The 14664-nt window shown below is 38.8% G+C and overlaps 1 protein-coding gene across 4 annotated transcripts in view; it reads left to right on the forward strand.

Moving 5' to 3' along the window:
- LOC113114112 (dystrophin-related protein 2-like) overlaps positions 1–14664 on the forward strand; it is a 131961-nt gene that overhangs the window by 35211 nt on the left and 82086 nt on the right. Inside the window, exon 2 of one of the 4 annotated variants that reach the window (XM_026280862.1) lies at positions 9861–10007. The exons of the other annotated variants lie outside the window; for them this stretch is intronic. The gene's annotated coding sequence lies outside the window, so the exon portion shown is untranslated. The remainder of the gene's footprint in view (positions 1–9860; positions 10008–14664) is intronic. 4 annotated transcript variants of the gene reach the window in all.

The following is a 14664-nucleotide window of genomic DNA, read 5'->3' on the forward strand; positions in this document are numbered from 1 at the left end:
AATTAATGTTATGGAGTGGCCAGCCCAATCTCCAGACCTTAATCCAATTGAGAACTTGTGGGGTGATATCAAAAATGCTGTTTCTGAAGCAAAACCAAGAAATGTGAATGAATTGTGGAATGTTGTTAAAGAATCATGGAGTGGAATAACAGCTGAGAGGTGCCACAAGTTGGTTGACTCCATGCCACACAGATGTCAAGCAGTTTTAAAAAACTGTGGTCATACAACTAAATATTAGTTTAGTGATTCACAGGATTGCTAAATCCCAGAAAAAAAAAAATGTTTGTACAAAATAGTTTTGAGTTTGTACAGTCAAAGGTAGACACTGCTATTTTTTTGAACACACCCCTTTCAACTAATTGCCCAATTGCACAGCCTTAAGAGCGTGCATATCATGAATGCTGGGTCTTGTTTGTTTTCTGACAATCTACTGAACCTACTGGTAACTTGTTTGCCACGTAGCAATAAAAAATATACTAAAAACCTTGATTATTCTGGTTAGTCACATTGTACTGCTATTATTTTGAACAAGACTGTATATATATAGGGGGGTGGTGTTGGTGCAGTGGATAAGACACATGCCTGGTGTGAGAGACCTGGATTCAAATCCACTGTGAGACACCAAAGTGTCCCTGAGCAAGACACTTAACTCCTGGTGGTCCAGAGGCGTGTGACCTCTGATATATATAGCAATTGAAAGTCGCTTTGGATAAAAGCATCAGCTAAATGAATAAAATGTAAAATATACTTATTTATATTAGGGGATGGGTATCGATTCAGAAGCTCTTGATTCGATTCCCAATTTTTTTGTATTACATTCACTGAATATAGTTTTAATACAAATGATACTGAAATTTCTAAAAAAAATGAAAAGTAAAACAACAGTTTACAAATGGTGAATTTATAAAAAGTTTTTGTTTTTGTTATTTTTGGACCAAAATGTATTTTTGATGCTTCAACAAATTCTAACTGACGCTCTGATGTCACATGGACTACTTTGATGATGTTTTTCTTACCTTTCTGGACATGGACAGTATACCGTACACACAGCTTCAATGGAGGGACTGAAAGCTCTTAGACTAAATCTAAAATATCTTAAACTGTGTTCCGAAGATAAATGGAGGTCTTACTGGTTTGGAACGACATGAGGGTGAGTCATTACATAATTTTCCTTTTTGGGTGAACTAACCCTTTAATGGGAATGCCAAAAATTTTATTTTATTTTATTCCTATGTACATCAATGTTGCTGCCTGCAGCCTTATGGCTCGGATGAATTTGGAATTGTATGTAAGGCAATTGTAGGAGCAGGTTCAGAGTTTGTCAAGCTGAAAGGCTTTAGACAAATGGATGTCGAGTGGACATGGAGTTGAGGTCTTAGCTGGTGACAGGTAGGAAAACCCTGCCAACCTTGTGCTCTTTGGGAGACTGATGCCTGGGCACTTGAGAAAGTGCCAAAGTCGCCAGAACTTTGGAGAAAAAATAGTGTTTGGAGTGCACTACTTCTCCAATCTCTGATTACATGCTTTAGATTTAGAAGGACTACTGAAATCAGAGGCATGAATGAGACGGTTTCTCTTCTGGATTTTGTCTGATGTTTGATCACATCATCTTCATTCTTTTGTGCAGTTCTGTTGAAGATGATATGTAAGAGTTGTTTTTTTCCTTTGGTCTCCTTTGAGTTGTCATCAAGGCATCATATTTATTATTTTAGTTTTTTACCTCACTCTTGCAGGAATCAGAATAAACGATTCGGTATCTCAGATCCAATATCAGAGGCTGTATGTCAACAGCTACAGAGAGTCTCTGTTCCTCCACTATTACTTTGTAGGGTTGCGTCTTAAAATCAATTCCTAGATTGAATTAGCTTTCTTGTTTTTTAACCTTTTGAATTGTATTGCTCAAAGTGAAAACCCATCCAGCTCTAAATATCATTAATCAAAGAATAGTTCACCAAGCAACGTTCTCTCATGTTGTTCCAAACTTGTACGTTTATTTGTTTTTTGATTGGAAATTTTAAAAAGTTTTCAAAGGTTGATTTATTTTCCATACTTCAACAGTTCATATTGACTATCATAAAAATGGAATAAACACACAATTCATATTCTGTACAAACTACCATTATGTGGCAAAGAACAGTGTGAAGATTCTTCCAAATGTGTCCTGTTTTGTCCTACAGATGGACTTGACACTTAACATGAATACATTTTCAGATTAAGAACTATTAATTTAACTGTCACTTCAAAAGGATTATTTTGGAAGCTACTTTTCAGTAGTCCTGTAAAGATAATTTCTATTATATTATCAGTCCTACAGACCTCCAGTTCCACATGTAATACTGTCATTTCAGGGACGTCAGAGTAAATACTTACAATGGAGTGGATTGGGAGCAGGATTTTTGTGTTTGTGTGTGTGTTGACAAAGTGGAGTGGAGTGTCATGACATCTGTGACACTGGATGTGATGAGGCAGAGCTCACTGTAGATTTCTAGGAGAAGGAGGTGTGATACAAGTTGCATGTGTTTTGTTTGCAGTTGTGCCTATGCTGACATGAGTGGGAATAGACCTAGAGGAGAGAGACATTCTTTGTGTATTTGTTCGAAAAACATCGAAAAATTTGTTTGCCCAGTGTTCTCGGATTCAAGGAAAATATAAAATTCAATTCACAGTCCAAGGCTACAGCAGAGCATTTCAACAGTGCAAGAGGAGTGTACCAATACAACGCAGAATGCAATAATGGAGACATATACAAATAGGCTTGTAAAATATAACTCATTAGTCATAATTGAGTGGAGCCATTCTGTAGTACTGAATGACACAGGCATATTTTAGATGTGCAGTTTGTTTTTGAAGAGCAGTGGAGTTTTACAAGTTTCAAAAGCTTTTTAAATTACTGCTGAAGTCTCTTTTGTCTGTTGAATGGTGGGATGTAGCCATGACTACTAAGATTCTGATTGATTTTTCTCCTAATTTATTCTACCATAATAAATGGATATGCGTGTGATTGCAAACAGATCTTTTTTTTAAAAGCCATGAAAAAGAATCAACTAGTTTTCATTAATATCCACCGTGGGAAATTGTCTTGGTCTCATCATGGAAACGGCTAACGGCTAAAGAACACTGTAATCATATGTTTTAGTATATATGATGTTTGATTTGTGATTTTTAGTGACCCTTTTCCACCATACCTCATCTCACTAATGTGTCAGAGATAAAAAGCCTGACTCATAGTGCCTTCTAAACATAACATGACATTCTGCCTTGTGATGTTTTTTTAAGTGAAAGTGAAGTGACATACAGCCAAGTATGGTGACCCATACTCAGAATTTATGCTCTGCATTTAACCCATCCAAAGTGCACACACACACACACACACACACACACACCATGAACACACACTCAGAGCAGTAGGCAGCCATTTATGTTACAGCACCCAGAGAGCAGTTGGGGGTTTGGTGCTTTGCTCAAGTCGTGGTATTGCCAGCCCAAGACTCAAACCCACAACCTTAGGGTTAGGAGTCAAACTCTCTAACCACTAGGCCACAACTTCCCTATAATAGGCCTCAGCAAACCTTTGAGGAAGATAGATAAGCTTCTCTTATCATATTTATTATTTATTTGCAATTATATTTGTATAGTCTAGCTGTAACTTTTTCCAAATGGATAAAATATTGTTATTGGCTCGAAAACACCAAAATATCGGCTGTAAAAAAAATTGGCATAGTGCTGTAATACTTAAGAGTATTACAGCACTATGCCAATTTTTTTTACAGCCGATATTTTGGTGTTTTCGAGCCAATAACAATATTTTATCCATTTGGCGCTGACCTTCAACCCTGAAACATTTTGAATGTAGCAAGTGGCACAAAACATGTTTTGTAAAAGAAATGTCATGTATTAAGAATATTTTGGTCAAATTAAAATGTTTTCTTTCAAGGCACACAAAACTGAGTCATGCAACTATAATTTCTTATACTTAGCAATATAGTTAGCTATTTCAGTTATAGTAAGTATTTGAATTCCAAAAATACTGTGAGAGGGTTTAAATTTGTAGCATTTAAGAGCTGGTAATAACGTATGCTTTAGCTGTAAATAAATATGTAGTATTTAACTTAATAGTTTAAGAATCAATAAGCAGATTTCCCTATGGTGATCCCATATTTCTACAGCATTAACAGCCCTGATAATATTTGGCCTGAGGTTGAAAAAAGTTCAGGCTCAGAAAAAAATAAAATAAATAAAACAGTTTCTTTGAAATGATTTTTCAGCAGTATTGAATAAGGCATAATGCACAGTCATCCAGTCAGTATTGCAATATAAACCCAACAGGGTGATCTGCAAAGCAGAGGAGTCTTGTGATTTGATTTCAGAATGTAGCGATCAGAATGTAGCCTATTCGAGAGATAATACGCATAAGTATAGACAATCTGTTCCTCTCCTTTTACTTTTAAAATATTACGTGTGTTGAATTTTATTATTGAAATACTTTTATTATCCCTTTTACTTGCTGGTTCATGTGAATTTAAGTAAGGATTTCAGTTCTGCTCTTTTAAGACATCAGCTCATCATGAGACAAGCTGGGTCATGTGTTCTGTCATATGGTCCAAAGCCTCAAGATGGATGAAGACAGACGACATGTACCCCTTAACTTCCTTTCTAGAAAAAAACACTAACATCTAAACAGATTATTTATGGCTTCTTCAACACAGTTATATAGCACTCCAGGCTTTGATTTCCACTCTGTTTTTTATCTGAAAATCTGAGATCATATTATAGTATAAGATACTGTAGATATTTGCTAAACAAGATGTAATATATATTGCAATAACTTTGATTACACAAGACCTTGACTTGATTTTTATCGGAGAGCATTCCTGTTTATTTGGAAGCCGTCTGAGGATAATTCAGCTAACACTTAAGATGCCCATTTTTTAGCTTATCCATACCTTACTGTTTGGGTTATGTTTGCGTTTAATTATTTATCAAAGGATTTGGCCATGGCCTCTCTCCTAGAGTCTCCCCTTTTAACAAACCTATCAGTTTCCCACATGTGTTGGTATGGTTTGTTGTTTATCTCCCAAAAGGCATTATTGACTAGTCCTAGATCAATATCACCCAGAATATGAGCATGATGTATTCCCATCGACCTGAAAGAAAGAACAATCTCACAGAGTCGACCAAAACTCCATTAGGGAAAAAGAAAGTGTGATTACAGGCCTGATAATGGGGCTGTATACACACTGAAGTGCATCACTCTCCCCATATCTATTGGCGGCCCATATGAGTTTGGATGTGGAAAGTAGCGGCCATCAGCCTCAATGTTCCATCAAGACCATCACAGCACAAACCCACAGAGGGACTGAGACCAATAAAAGCTGTTTTTTTTCCTGCTTGAATGCTGCTGATGAGCTCTTTCTGTGGTGAGACATGAAATAGAGTACAGCTCTGAGATGTGCCTCTACTTAATGGGGGGAACTTGGAAGCACTTGCAGTTATGCTATAACATTTTTGACTCGGAATGTACAATCAAAGCATGGCAGGAGTATGCAAATGCAGTAACTGTGCACCATTCCTTGAATATCCAAATTACATTTGACGCATCTGAAATTGCAGAAGGATCTGTAGTACATACTGATTAAAGACACATTAATTTTATTGTAGAACGACGCCAATTAAATAAAATGTCGTTTGCATCATTGGTGTCACCAAGGCGCTTTTTAATGCTGTTGAAATCATATTAAACACCCATGTTTGTGGTAACCAGATTCCAAGATGTAACATCTTAGGTTTTAATAACATGAAGCAGCATCATAATTATACTATAAAGTCCATAAACATTCCCAATTGAGTTTCATAGCTTTCAGATGGGGGATATCAATGTGACCAGATTGATTATTGTCCTCTGCTATGCTCCGTTTGGTGTTGATGATGGAGATGATGGCCTATATCGTGCCATTATCATCTCCAATATAGTTTTGGAGATATCCGAGCTTGTAAAGATTGAGCAAATCTGGGATGATAAAGCTATTCCTCTAATCTTTCATATAATCTTTCATTACCCGGCTCTGCTGAGCTTTTCATGTTTTTCTCTTTGTGTGTTCAGTGTAGCGTTGCTGCCGGGGTACACTGGAGCTCGGTGTAAATCTGTATCCTGCCAAGCTGGTTCCAGACCGCGGGAAAAGTGTGCATAAGTCAAGGGGGGTCACACCTCGGGCCCCTTACTTACTTAACCCCCTCTGGTGAGGCTCCATTTCTGTGTGAAAAACATGAATTAATCACTTTCTGCATTGTGTGTGTGCAGTGGAGGAGGTCATGAAGATATTGCCTCGCAGAAGCCTTTTAAATACTAAAGGGAGTTAGATCTGAGTGTAGCTGAGTCAATAAATGCTTTGGTGTTAATAGGTCATTCTCTTTTAGTTTATGTGAGAGATGGGTAATGATGGCTTTATAGTTTTGTGAAACTTTTTGCATTAAAACATATGTGTGAGAGTAATGATGGAAAGTAATGTGGGCGTATATAAATGCAGTGGTACTGAATGTTTATACTTTTGTTTTGTTCAAATCTTGGACCACTGGTGCAAACACAAACTAATGTGGGTTGCCTGTTGTTGTGCAGCAGTACTGAGGCGGCTAGCTTGACTGCAGAGGTCTTCGGGTGCTAAATATGCACATATTTTATTTTCTCTGGAAACTGATAACAAAGAAATAACATGCCTCCTGAAAATGAACTTGGAATGGAGGAAGCAGCCAGACCGAGAGGGAATTCTCCACCATTATTTTCAGAGACCTTAGGCATAAGACTGATTCAGAAAAAACACTTTTGGCACCAGAAATATCTTGGACATTTTGCTTAATGTCATTCTCTCCAATTTTATAATGTAAAATTCTACATTATGGGACATTAACAACACCTTTGTAATCAAAAACAGTACAGGACCTCTGCGCCGTACTATTCTAATCTATTCTATCTGCCCACAATGTTCTCATGTCCACCATGTTTCATTTCATTAGCTACTTAAGCTTTTGATGAATTGATTCCAGTATGCCGATGTCTAGTTGAAATAAAGCGAACAAGCGAGAGTTAAGGTTTGTTGTAATGAGGAAGACGGCCATCGAATGTGTATCAGCACTTTGAAAATTCCCCTCTGTTAGGAGCAGCCTCCTCTGACAAAGATGGGAAATGAGTGTCTAAGAGGTTGTGCGGTGATTAAGTGTGGATCGTGGAGAGCTGCCTCGCTCTGCTGAGAGGCAGATGGTAACCTTGGGGACGCTGACGCGGCTTTGTGTAAGTGAGAGTGGCAGGAGGCACTTCTCGAGCTGCACTGCCTGTTCCACCAACCTCTTCCTCTCCGTTTTTTATTTTTCTGTTTCTGTATGTCTCTTTCACTGGCATAAATGCACACTCTAGCCTATCTGTGTTTCTCTCAGCGGCTGGCTGATGGGAGAGTACATTACGTGTTCTTACTGGGTGGTTCTTTAATTACATTACCCTCTGCTAGGGTCTATATACTCCATTATCTGCAAATAGACTGACATCCATTAGATCCATTCAGGGCAAAGTCATACATCACCTATAAGAACAACCATTGCTTATTTCTGTTCTATAGCATTCAAGGTCTAAAGTATAACCCTGGCTTCCTATAAAATCTGGTTTGTAACAATCTCCGCTATAAATAAAGCTTATGTGATTTGACTCACCATCAAAAAGCATTTCATACTCCTGAAGCCATGTTGAAGTTTATCTGAATGAACGCTCCCAATTCCTAGCGACAAAATGGTTCATTATCAGGGTGCAAGGGGAATGACAGAAGAGCTAACACGGTGAATGATGGATTAGCTTGTGTGGTAAATGCACATCAGCATGGTGTCCTACTTACAGTGACAAGCACTCTGTTTGTGTGGTTCGTGACTAAATGCTGTTGGTCCTTTGCGGCAGAGTTTGGTGCGGGGTGGTACATAGCCTGAGTGTTTTTCACTGTAGTTATTTGCTTTCTGTCATTCTGTCTCCATCTCTTCCACCTTCTCCAAGTTTCACTTCCATGCCACCTGAGACTTCTTGTTGGTGAGAATGTGCAGATGGTCTTTAAAACGCTCTTGATTCAGCCGGCTGAATGCTCACGGAGCGGAGGCGAACAGGACACTTTGGAGTCCTTAATAAGTTATCTTCCCTCAAGAATTTTTCGTTTTTATCTTTAAAAGGATGTATTGCTCAAAAATAATACAAAAATGGTGTCATTTAAAGAAAGGGTTCCAAGGTTGATTTGGGGATCTCTTGAATTATGCAAAACTTTTTATCTAAGTTATATTTATGGGCTTTTGTGCTTTCAATGGACAGAAATGTAGAGAGCAGACAGGAAAACATTGGTTGAAGAGAGGGGAACGGGATCGACAAAGGACCTCGAGACAGGAATCAAACTTGGGTCGCTGGGAGCACATTTGCGCTATGTGTCGGCACTCTAAGCACAAGGCTATTGGTGCAGACAAATTGTTTGATTTTTTTGAATTACATTGACTTAAGGACTCAAAAGTGTCCATTTCGTGTCCATTGTCTTTGCTTTTATCTAGCTGAAATAAGTGTTTTGAAACATTTTTGAACATCTATATTGTTTTGAATGCCATTGAATTTTGTTTTTTGGCAAAAATGAAAGAGAAAATAAAACACAGGCTTTATTCAAAATATCTTCTTTTGTACTCCACAGAAGAAATAAAGTCATTAAGGTTTGCAAAAACACGAGAATGCTTAACTGAATTTTTTGGTGAACTATCCCTTTAAGAGCTGCAGTCTCCTATATACCACAGTGCAAATCACACTAAAGAGGACAGATTCAGTTGTATATTAGAGAACCTACAAGAAGTCTAACAGTATTGTAAAACAGACATAAATGCATGATTTTTTTTCTCTCTTTTAGATGTTAAAACTGATGGCTTTTTGTTACTTGTCAGTTTGAAGAGAGGAAAAGCTCGGGGACTTTTCTTGCTCTCATTTGGTCTGTGTTTCTAAAGCCCTTACACATATTGATTTCATTTACACACAGTTAAGTGACACCACAGTCTTGTGTGCATGTCATGGAACAGGGACATTGGGAAATAGAGAAAGACTTTTACTCTCAGCAGAAACTATAATATAAAATTATGACTGCCTGCTACAGCTCTGAAATATCTGGTCTCATTGCCTTGGCTAGTTACTATCAGCCAGCTGCACATTACACTTTTATGCCTGTTTTGAACATCAGAATTTTTTGCCCACCTTTGTACTTTGACTGGTGAGTGAGTGACACATCTTTAAGCAGGCCTTTTGTAGCTGAAACTCTGTCACTTGACCACCATCGAAATAGGATTTGTGCCCATCGACACACATAAAGGTCAGGCGGTGTGTAGACTTTAGAGATTAAAGAGGAACTCGGGACAGGTGGCAGACCTCAGGCCCAGCCTGGAGCTGTTTGTGGCTCGAGAGAACATCCAGGAAGTAATGAAATCTCAGCTTGGCCGGTGACGCTCATTGGCATTCTCACTCCGTCTGCTTCGCTTTCCCGCCATCGGCCATGTGTGAGCTCGGCTAGCTGTTGGGATTGTGCAGACAAAGTATGCTGTCCCCTGATAAGGGAGCCTCCGATGCTTAGCCATTAGCCAGATTAGCACAACTAGGAGGCCTGGGCAGCAGCATCATATCAAGCTCAGAAGCTGGAGAGCTTGGTATCCCGGGCTGAGCTTCATTTGCGGGTCCTTGCCTTGGCATGCATCCCAGATCCAAGGGTTTCAAGGGGAAGCAATGAGCAGCTGTTTGATTTCTCTGTTTGCTTCAGTCTCTTATCACATCTTCTCTCTGGCAGCATGGTGATGATATGATCCTCTTCTTCCTGTAGGTCCCGAGATACGCAAATTGCCAGGTCTTCTCCTCCTCTACACACCGCTCTGCTGGCTGCTCCTATAGCTCCTGGAGAACGCCTCCTCTTCACGCTGCCTCGGACACCAGGAACCTGCCGCCACGTCAATCACGTCCTCACAGCCGGGTAATTAATTTCAAGTGCAAATTTGAGCTGTCTTCGCTTGAGAAAGAGTGAGAATAGATCAGAGTTTCCCCCTCTTTAGTCTGTTTATACACAGTCCTGAGGCTTTCCAGACTGAGCTTGTTCCTGCAGACCCGTTTGCCAATGAGGCTCTGTTTAAATCTCTAGGGTGGTCATCAGAGGTTTTTTTGTGTTTTTGTTTGTGCATCTTTCAAAGCCAAGCGATTGTAAGGAATATCAGTCATTTTAGAGTTGTCTGCTTGGCTACAAGTCACCTGTGAATTTTCAAAGGACACTCTTTATGAGGAGAGACCTTTGTGACTAAGCCAATAGCCTTTGGTGTCTTTCAAGAATACTTTACCAAGCCCTCTATGCGGAATCTCATGAGGCTGGCTTTGTCTACACAGGACTGTGGCTTCATGGAGTTTATCTTCTCTTTCTTTTTTCACTTTTTGGAAACTTGTTGTTCACCTTGTTCAGTCTATGTTTAACCTATTAAAGTTGGGAAATGTTACTTTGGAAAGTGTAATTGCACTCCTATATATATATATATAAAAAGGCAATTACATATCAAACGAACTGGGCATTTTTCAAGTGTTTGTCTTCCTCACATGGTTTGCATGCAATGACTAGACTCCTGAAATTGACATTTTGCCATTTTCAGTGTATGTTTAAAAAAAAAAATTGAATGCTTTCTACATTCCAATTCCATTTCCTGAATGTGAATTTAATTGAATTGAGCAAACTTTGTTTGTCTTTGTTTATAATAATTGGTTGGTTAGGATAGTTTGGTCACATTAAGTTGCCCTACTCACTTGTAGCATAAACATACTGCAGATAAACATACTGCAGACATCTATGTGGGAGAGTTCGAGCTTTCAAACGAAAACCCAGATATTATGGTGTAACATGTCATTCCAAAAGCAACGGGTAAAGCAGTTACTTTGTGTTTATCAATTTTTAATTGCATATGTTGATTCCTGTGTTGTACATTACATAAAAAGATTTTTTTATCTCCAGTGGAGAACATAATGGTTAAAAGTGTGCATAATTGCTTATGTAGAGATGGCAGGAACATCCCACCCACATGTTTAACTGGCTTGAATAGACACACACATGCACTTACGCACAGGCTTTTTGTAGTAGGCAGAATACCCACATTTCCTCTGTGAGCCCTCATTTAGGTGAGCTGACCTTGCATGAGCTGCGTCAATCATTCTCTATCTGCCGGTAAATCCTCCCTTATCTTGGGCTTAAACTGACGGAGCACGCACACATCTGCACTGCAGGAGACAGTGAGGCTGTATGATCCAGGAACAGAGTCAGATTGACTGAAGCTACTGGAGTGATGGGATGGTTTGTTTGTGAATGGCATATGCTTAAAGTGGGTTCGGGTTCAGAGCATTCACACAGGACGGGGGCTGAATGGCGAATTAGGCATGTTCAGGGCAACTGTGTGGCTCGTTTGAAGCCCGATTCACATTTGTGCAAGATGGAAAATGTAGAATTTTTTCGTGCACATTGCATACAGCACAGATTTTATGAGTGCATTTGCTTTATTACCTGATTTACATAATTAAACAATACATTTAGAGCATGCAAATAAACAGTGCTATCAGTGGGCACAATTTACTGTTAGTAAATCTGTAACGTTTTTGGAGAAGGTGGTGTTTTGTTAGAGCTGTTGAGACAGCTTTGTCTCTGGAGGTAGAGCTGTGTGATTTGAGTCTTATTGTCCTCCAAGACATTTGAGGGAACAGCTCTGCCTTGAGTCTGCATTGCACTCAGTGGAACTGTAGATCTCACCGTTGGCTGAATGTGTGCTCTGTTTCTCTCTCCCTCTTGCCGTCTTTCTCTCTGTCACTCTCAGTTATTTGGAATAGCATTGGAAACCCCTGTTTTTAGGAAATATTTAATCGTTTGGGATAATTTTTACATTTTAATTTTAACATTTTACATTTTATTTAAACACATTGATAATGCACATTAACATTTAATCTTTAGGAAATCTCAAAATGAATAGTGTGTGTGTGTGTGTGTGTGTGTGTATATATATATATATATATATATATATATATATACAGGTGCATCTCAATAAATTAGAATGTCGTGGAAAAGTTAATTTATTTCAGTAATTCAACTCAAATTGTGAAACTTGTGTATTAAATAAATTTGGTGCACACAGACTGAAGTAGTTTAAGTTTTGTTTCTTTTAATTGTGATGATTTTGGCTCACATTTGACAAAAACTCACCAATTCACTCAACAAATCAGAATACTTCATAAGACCAATAATTTTTTTTTTTTTTTTTTATGAATTGTTGGCATTGTGGAAAGTATGTTAATTTACTGGACATGTACTTATTAGGGGCTCCTTTTGCTTTAATTACTGCCTCAATTCAGCGTGGCATGGAGGTGTTCAGTTTGTGGCACTGCTGAGGTGGTACAGAAGCCCAGGTTTCTTTGACAGTGGCCTGCAGCTCATCCACATTTTTGGTCTCTTGTTTCTCATTTTCTTCTTGACATAATTCATGTCAGGTGAGTTTGTTGGCCGGTCAAGCACACCAACACCATGGTCATTTAACCAACTTTTGGTTCTTTTGGCAGTGTGGGCAGGTGCCAAATCCTGCTGGAAAATGAAACCAGTGTCTTCAAAAAGCTGGTCAGCAGAAGGAAGCGTGAACTGCTCCAAAATTTCTTGGTAAACAGGTGCAGTGACTTTGGTTTTCAAATATCATAATGGACCAACACCAGCAGATGAAATTGCACCCCAAATCATCACAGACTGTGGAAACTTAACACTGGACTTCAAGCAACTTGGGCTTTGAGCTTCTCTGCCCTTCCTCCAGACTCTAGGACCTTGGTTTTCAAATGAAATACAAAACTTGCTCTCATCTGAAAAGAGGACTTTGGATCATTGGGCAACAGTCCAGTTCTTCTTCTCCTTAGCCCAGGTAAGACACCTCTGATGTTGGCTGTGGTTCAGGAGTTGCTTAACAAGAGGAATACGGGAAATGTAGCCAAATTCTTTGACACGTCTGTATGCCTTGACCCCAGCCTCAGTCCATTCCTTGAGAAGTTCACTCAAATTCTTGAATCGATTTTGCTTGACAATCCTCATATATCAGTGGTTCTCTCGGTTGGTTGTTCATCTTTTTCTTCCACACTTTTTCCTTCCACTCAACTTTCATGCTTGGATACAGCACTCTGTGAACAGCCAGCTTCTTTGGCAATTAATGTTTGTGACTTACCCTCCTTTTGAGCGGTGTCAATGATTGTCTTCTGGACAACTGTCAGATTGTCTTCCGCATGATTGTGTAGCCTAGTAAACCAAACTGAGACACCATTTTGAAGGCTCAGGAAACCTTTGCAGGTGTTTTGAGTTGATTAGTTGACTGGCATGTCACCATATTCTTATTTGTTGTGAATTGGCGGGTTTTTGTTAAATGTGAGCCAAAATCATCTCAATTAAAAGAACGTTAATAAAAACTTAAATTAAAACTTAAAGTACTTCAGATAGTAGTAGTATTATTAATAATGATTTTGTTCCCAATCCCGAAGGGGTTCCACAAATTACATTTTGGGTAATGATTGCAATGCAGTTTGGAATAGAGATCAGCCAAAATAAAACTAAAAACCTGTTCAGATTTATAGCCAGCATGCCATCAGAACATCAGACCGTTCTTGTTTTGGGTTGGCACGTACTGTACAGTAGATCATCTCTTCTTCTGCTCTTTCCTGTCATGATGGTTAGCATTGCATTGCATTGGATTGATCATCTATGACTGACTTTATTCCAGACTGTATTGCCAGAGTGCAGGTAGTTAATATAATGCTTATATAGACATAAAAATGTGAATTAAATGAAATGGTAGCACTTTATTTTACAGTCCTGTTCCTCATATACTTACTACGTTCTTATTATAGTCTTATTATTAGTAAATATTACTATGTAATAACTAGGGACTAACCCTGAACCTACTGCACCCCTAAACCTAACCCTACCCCATGTAGCTACCTTGTTTTACCAGAACTTTCTTAGATAAATACACTGTAAGTGCACTATAAGTACATGTAAGACCACGTACTGTAAAATAAAGTGCAATCGAAATTAAAATAAAAACTATTTCTCATTTACTCACCTATACTCACTCATTATACATCGATATAACTGACATTATTTTATGTTGCACTGAAGAATGTTTCTGTGTTTATCCCCTTAAAATGGGCAAATATAGATCAGTTAATTGTCCCAAGGAATAATGATGATGAGCCGATGATTATTATGAGTATGAATCTCTGTTTTTTTGTGAGACGTTCATTCTTTGTATGACTGTCAAAACAAGTACGTGTTAATCAAACACGTCCCGTCACATTGTTTCTGTTCTACTTTCACTCATCAACAGTACTCACATCCCCCATCCCGTTTCTAATCACGTTTTTCTTTTTTTTTGTTTGTTTGTTGGTTGTTCTCTGTGAATGTCTCCCCCCTGTTCCTCTAGTGAAGCTGAGCTAATGTGGCGTCAGTGCTGCCCGTATGCTGCCCTTCCACACACTATGTGGCTGTGTGTGTGTGTGTGTGTGTCTGACGTAGAGAGACATAAGGTGGCAGCCTGCAGACCTGGAGATGCTCGAATTTTTCCCTACCTGTGTCAGCATGG

The sequence above is a fragment of the Carassius auratus genome, chromosome 14 (assembly GCF_003368295.1).
Source record: "Carassius auratus strain Wakin chromosome 14, ASM336829v1, whole genome shotgun sequence".
In the NCBI taxonomy this organism is placed as follows: domain Eukaryota; kingdom Metazoa; phylum Chordata; class Actinopteri; order Cypriniformes; family Cyprinidae; genus Carassius; species Carassius auratus.